The following is a 6,825-nucleotide window of genomic DNA, read 5'->3' as shown; positions in this document are numbered from 1 at the left end:
GCGCCCGAGCTCCCGGATCCGCCCGCGCCCTTCGCCGGCCGCCGTCGTTCGTGCCCGGCCGCGCCCCACCGCCCTTTGCCGGTGCCGCCCTCCGCCATCCCGCCAGCGAGCTCGCCGCCCCTATGCTCCGGCCACCGCGACCCTCTTCTTCTCCGGCGAGCCCGATCCAGATCCGAGGTTAACTTTCCCCTTCCCCAAAAATTCGTCCGCCCCGTATATTTTTGCATAATTATGCCATGTTCATCGCATCATATCTCTGCATCCGTAGCTCCGTTTCGTACGTGTAATATGTCAAATTGTTCGTCTCAACGAGTACTTCATTTCATTTCATTGCATCATGTTCATTTGAGCTCATCTTGATGCCTGAATCATTGTTGCAAGAGTGCTTCATGATGTTGTCTGCTGTCTGTTAACAGAACATGCTCATTTGTCATTTATGCCATGATTGATGTATGCATCCTATGAGATTGATGTCTACATGTGTTTTGATCTATGCCATGTCTTCTTTACAGATGTGCTTACCATGTATTTTTGTGATCAATTTGGTGACTAGCACAAGCATGCAAACTAGGCTTCGTAATGTTGCTGATTTTAGTCTCTGTTCTGCTGTTATTTTGATGCCATGTAAACTTGATGCTACAGAGAGATCCATGCATATTTTGAGATACTTCAGTAAGGGTGTTTTGAACATAGGGTTGTTCTCTATCCATTCATGCCCCTGGTTGCAATTATGGAGTAGTCTAGCATGTCATTTTCGTGCTCTACTTTTGCTTCAAAATGTTTCCTGCCAGATTATTTACATGTTATTCAATTTTGCCAAGGTTGTTGTAGTTGATCCGTGCATACTATGAACTTGTTCTTGCCTTGGTTTGTTTCATAAACATGTCTTCTTGATGATGCTATACTTATCTTGTCATGCAATGACTTGTGGTGAGTGAATCGAGCTTGTTAAGTAGTGTACTTGATGTTGCTGTTTTGCTAGGCTAAATCTGTTATTTCATGATGCTATGTAAACCTGCTTCTACAAATCATTCTATGCATAATCTGGAGATGTTCACTAAATATATTTTGTTCTACATGTCATGCTCTATCCATCCATGCCCCTGGTTGCATTTATGGATTGCTGTAGATTGTTCATATCTTGCTCCAAAGTTGCTAAATAATGTTGCTGTCAGCCTGTTAACATTAAGTTCAGTTTTTGCCATGATTGTTGCTAGTGATCCATGTACCCTATGGACTTTCTCTTGCCATGCTTAGCTTCATAAACATGCCTTCTTACTATTGGTTGCCCTGTCATGCCATGTATTGCTCTGTAGTGAGTTGCACAAGCTCATCTACATGCCTACTTATCGTTGTTCCTGCCATGTATGAATTTGTAATATAACTTGCTATGTTTACATGGGTACCATCATATCTTCTGATCCTTTTTGGCTCATGATCAGTAAAGGACTTTTGTTCTATGCAATTAGTAGATTCATTCCATGCCTTTGTTTGCCATGATAAGTTCCTGTAACATGTCGTTTGATAGCTCTAAACATTGCAACCTGATGTTATTTTCTCCAAAGTCTGAAACTGATATTATTTGCAATCTTGCTATGTGTGTTTGAGCATGTTCTAGTGATTTCTGGAGATAGCTCAGTGTTCATGTTTTGTTATGCTTTACATGTACATCATGTCCATGCATTTTGTTTTCTTATTGAGGTCCTGTAGCATGTTGTTTTGGTGCTTGCAAGATGCCTAGTTGCTGTTTTGGACAGATTGTTGCTATAACTTGTATAGTGTTTGCGTGTTGAACCGTTGCTCCGTTTTGAGTGTGCTATATATGAAACTTGCTTAGATTTGCATGTAGCTTCATATTATCATGTTGCATCCTTGTTTTGAGGTGTTTGCTTGATGTTTGTATGCATTTTGCATCAATGCCATGATTAACTTGTTTTGCTCATATCTTCTAGGCCGTAGCTCCGAACTAAATGAACTTTATATGTAACTTGACTAGAATCTCGTGTAGATCATCTTGGTGCATCTTAACTTGCTGTTTAACAACTTGAACATAAGGTTTATTCAGATCTGGACCAATTTTGAAATTTGCATATGAGGACTTATCGGATTTGTTATATGTTGTTCCCGGCCTCATTTAAACTTGCCTTGATGTGTTGCTCTTGTTTGCATCATCTCTTGCCATGAGTAGCTTCATGTAGCCTTGTCATGCATCATGCTTGTTGTGCATCATGTCTTGTCTATGAGTGGTGTGTTTACTATGTTGTGTGCTTCTTTTCGATAGTTCCTGTTTCGTTGCGATCGAGAGGATTCGTTCGTCTACGCTTGGTTCGTCTTTGTGGCTTCATCTTCTTCATGGACTCGTTCTTCTTCCTTGCGGGATTTCAGGCAAGATGACCGCTACCCTGGATCTCACTACTATCTTTGCTATGCTAGCTACTTCGTTCTATCGCTATGCTGCGTTACCTATCTTTTGCTCATCAAGCCATCCCAAATTGCCATGAACCTCTAACCGTTGACACCCTTCCTAGCAAACCATTGCTTGGCTATGTTACCCTTTGCTCAGCCCCTCTTATAGCGTTGCTAGTTGCAGGTAAAGTTGAAGATTGCTCCATGGTGGACAGGATTTTGGTTGGGATATCACAATATCTCTTATATTATTAATGCATCTATATACTTGGTAAAGGGTGGAAGACTCGGCCTTATGCCTGGTGTTTTCTTCCACTCTTGCCGCCCTAGTTTCCGTCATACTGTTGTTATGTTCCTGGATTTTGCGTTCCTTACGCGGTCGGGTGATTTATGGGACCCCCTTGACAGTTCGCTTTGAATAAAACTCCTCCAGCAAGGCCCAACCTTGGTTTTACCATTTGCCTCACCACCACCTATACCCTTCCCTTGGGTCGGCCAACCCAAGGGTCATCTTTATTTTAGCACCCCCGGGCCAGTGCTTGTCTAAGTGTTGGTCCGAACCGAGCCGCCTGCGGGGCCACCTCGGGGAAACTCGAAGTCTGGTTTTACTCGTAGCATGTCTCATCCGGTGTTGCCCTGAGAACGAGATATGTGCGGCGCATCGGGCGGTCTTGCTGGTCTTGTTTTACCATTGTCGAAATGTCTTGTAAACCGGGATTCCGAGTATGATCGGGTCTTCCTGGGAGAAGGTATATCCTTCGTTGATCGCGAGAGCTTATCATGGGCTAAGTTGGGACACCCCTGCAGGGTATAATCTTTCGAAAGCCGTGCCTGCGGTTATAGGCAGATGGGAATTTGTTAATGTCCGGTTGTAGATAACTTGACACCAGATCCGAATTAAAACGCATCAACCGCGTGTGTAGCCATGATGGTCTCTTTTCGGCGGAGCCCGGGAAAGTGAACACGGTCTTTGGGTTATGTTTGACGTAAGTAGGAGTTCAGGATCACTTCTTGATCATTGTTAGCTTCACGACCGTTCCGCTTGCTCTCTTCTCGCTCTTATTTGCGTATGTTAGCCACAATATATGCGTAGTCGCTGCTGCAGCCTCACCACTTTACCCCTTCCATTCCCTTTAAGCTTTGCTAGTCTTGATACCCATGGTAATGGGATTGCTGAGTCCTCGTGGCTCACAGATTACTACAACAACAGTTGTAGGTACAGGTTATGCGATGATCATGACGCGAGAGCGATGTTTGCTTGTTTGGAGTTCTTCTTCTGCTTCTTCTTCGATCAGGGAATAGGTTCCAGGACGGCAGCCTGGGCTAGCAGGGTGGATGTCGTTTGAGTTTCTGTTTGTGTTTCATCCGTAGTCGAATGATGCTCTTATGTATTGTGATGTTGTATTCGTGTGGCATTGTATGCCTTATGTATGTATCCCCATCTATTATGTAATGTTGATGTAATGATATCCACCTTGCAAAAGCGTTTCAATATGCGGGTCTATCCTTGGTGGGACCTTCGAGTTCCTTTTGGATAGGGTCGCATATTGGGTGTGATAAGTTGGTATCAGAGCCTCGACCGACCCTAGGAGCCCCCTTGATTGATCGTGTAGTTTGGCCATTGTTGAGTCTAGAAGAAAACTGTTTTTGGAGTCTAGTTATATCGGAGAGTAGGAATTTTTTTTACTCCTCAGCCCCTTCGTCGCTCTGGTCAGGAATCTTGACGTAGGTGTTTTGAATTACTCCTCTTCCCCTTTCAAATTTTCTTTAGGATCACGCAGTTGGTTTTCCGATCGTGGGTTCTCAGCTCTTTTCATCCGGTGCATTTCTCGTCAAGTTGACTCGAGCCTCTTCATCTTTGCCAAGTTCAATCCTCAGTTGTTTTCTTTTCCCACCCGCCCACCCTTTTTCTCCTCGGAGTCCGAGTCCGTAATCGAGTATGCATCCTGCTCGTGCGAGCCTTTGCTTTCTTTCAACCGGTGTTTTCTCTTCAAGATATTCATCGGTTCCCCCTTCCAAGTTGCCTTTGTTTTCCCGCCCTCCCACCCTCTTCTTCCCGAAGCCTGAGTCTGTTTCGGACATCAATTTCATTCGTACGGAGGTTCTTCAGTCTTCCCTCAATCATTTCAACCAGTGAATTCTCGTTTTGTTCAACATTCTTCATCTCTTTTTCTTCTTTGGTGGATTCAATTCAAGTTTTTCGGGTTAATCATATTCTTTTCCTCGGATCAAGTGTTTTCCCTGCTCGTTCGTATCTCACCAGTTTATCCTTCCGGAGTGTGCAAGACATCTCAGGAGATTCGTCTGTGTTCAAATTAATTCGAGGTTGTCACCTCATTCAAATATTTCAATTGTTCTGGTGCCTCAGCTATCTGTTCATCATCCTTTTTCAACGGTGTTTTCTTTTAGTGGTCCCTAACCCACAGGTCTTTTCCCAGGATCTTACCTGACTCTTCTCATTCCCCCAGAGTATTCTCAATTTTTTCAAGTGTGACGTAAGAATGGATTCCATCAGTCACATGCTTTCTCCAAGACTGTTTTCAAATTCTTTTTATTGTTGGCTCAACCTCTTCGTTTTCCATTCTACCGGAGTATCTCAGTATTTTGAAGACCGAAGAAGAGTTTTTCCTGTAAATCTTGTCTGTTCTCTTGAAGTTTCGTGGTTCTAGCTTCATGTTATCAGTCTCAAATTATTCCATTTGCCAGATATTCTTTCTTACCCATCCGGAGTATGTCAGGAGTTGTTTTTCCATTTCTTTTCATCGGAGGCCATCGTTCCAGAAGAATTCTTCATCCTCACATTTCAGCTATCGTTATCCAATTATCCAGGTGCTTCGTCCAAGTGTTCTTAATGAGCTCATGATCTCTTTGTTCTTTTGCATATAAACCCCCTCTAGCATATTTGTTCTTCTAATTCTTCCCGGTGATTCATTCTCTTTCATCAGTCATTTTCGAATTCTTACGGTGGTTCATTCAAGATTTCACTTCCTTCGTTTATCATATTAATTCATTCGACCTTTCCAATCCTACCGGTGGTTCATGAAGACCTTCTCAAGTTTGCGATATGCCATTTCTCAATCCTTTTCAAGAAGAATAAGTAGTATGCAAAATCCATTGCTTGTCATCAATTTAATTTGATGAAGGATAAGCATATAATAAATTTTATTCTTATTTCATCCAAGTGATTAATCCTTTCCTTCAGAGTTTGTTCTTGTTGAATAAATTCTAGTTCCAAGTGTTTCCCATCTTTTCTTTTCCGGAGTTCAATTTCCCCAGCCATTTCGTCGGAACCTCCATCTAAACCATCGCAAGCTCACCTTATTATTTCTTCCTTCATTCTATCTCATCATCCTTTTGTACCGGAGTTCTTCATGGTGGTTCTTCATGATTTAATTCATTCTTCAAGAGTTCATCAAGTATCATTCCATACTCTCAAGTTCTTGTTCTATTCCTTCAATTTTCAGCTGGAGTGCTGCCTAAATCCTTTCAGTCTTATTCGTTTCTTATCTCGTTCTAATCGGAGTGGTTTCATAGTCTATCTGATTCCGTGAGCTTTTGATTCTCGTCATTGGCGTTCCTCTCTTCTTCTCGAATGCTCTCAATTCTTTGCTTCTTCTCTTGAGTTCTTGTTTCACCTCATTCCTTTTCCCTTCCGTCTCGGTCCTAAGATCTCGGGACGAGATCTCTTGTTAGTGGAGGAGTGTTGTAACGCCCCGGATTCGATGCGCCAGGTGTCTGCCAGTTATTCGCTGTTGTTGCCATGTCATTTGCTTGCGTGTTGCATTTCATCATGTTATCATGTGCATCTCATTTTGCATACGTGTTCGTCTCATGCATTCGAGCATTTTCCCCGTTGTCCGTTTTGCAATCCGGCGCTCCTATGTCATCCGGCGTCCCCTTCTCGCCTCTCTTCGCGAGTGGGTGTTAAACGTTCTCGGAATGGACCGAGTCTTGCCAAGCGGCCTTGGTATAGCACCGGTAGACCGCCTGTCAAGTTTCGTGCCATTTGGAGGTCGTTTGATACTCCAACGGTTAACCCGGTAACCGTAAAAGCCCTCTGTGTGTTGCAGCCCAACACCCCTTCCTAAGTGGTCCAAAACCCATCTAACTCCCCTCCATGCTCTCGGTCGTTCGATCACGATTGCATGGCCGAAAACCGCTCCTCATTTGGACTCTCCTAGCTCCTTCTACCTATAAATATGTGCATCTCCCCCGAAATCCCGGTCTAACCCTAGCCATCTTCATCCTCGCGCCGCCGGACACGTCCGCCCGAGCCGGACATGTCCGCCGGACACCTCACCCCGACCAATCCCCACGCGCCACAGCACCCCGCCGCCGCCCGCAGCCGCCCGCAGCCAACCAGCCGCCGCCACCTCACCCGGCCCGCGCCCTCTCTCTCTCCCCACCGCGTCGCGGCCC

This window comes from Triticum dicoccoides, chromosome 2B (genome assembly GCF_002162155.2).
Source record: "Triticum dicoccoides isolate Atlit2015 ecotype Zavitan chromosome 2B, WEW_v2.0, whole genome shotgun sequence".
NCBI classification, from domain to species: Eukaryota; Viridiplantae; Streptophyta; class Magnoliopsida; order Poales; family Poaceae; genus Triticum; species Triticum dicoccoides.
The sequence above is the reverse complement of the archived record's forward strand: the minus strand, read 5'-3'. Positions refer to the sequence as shown.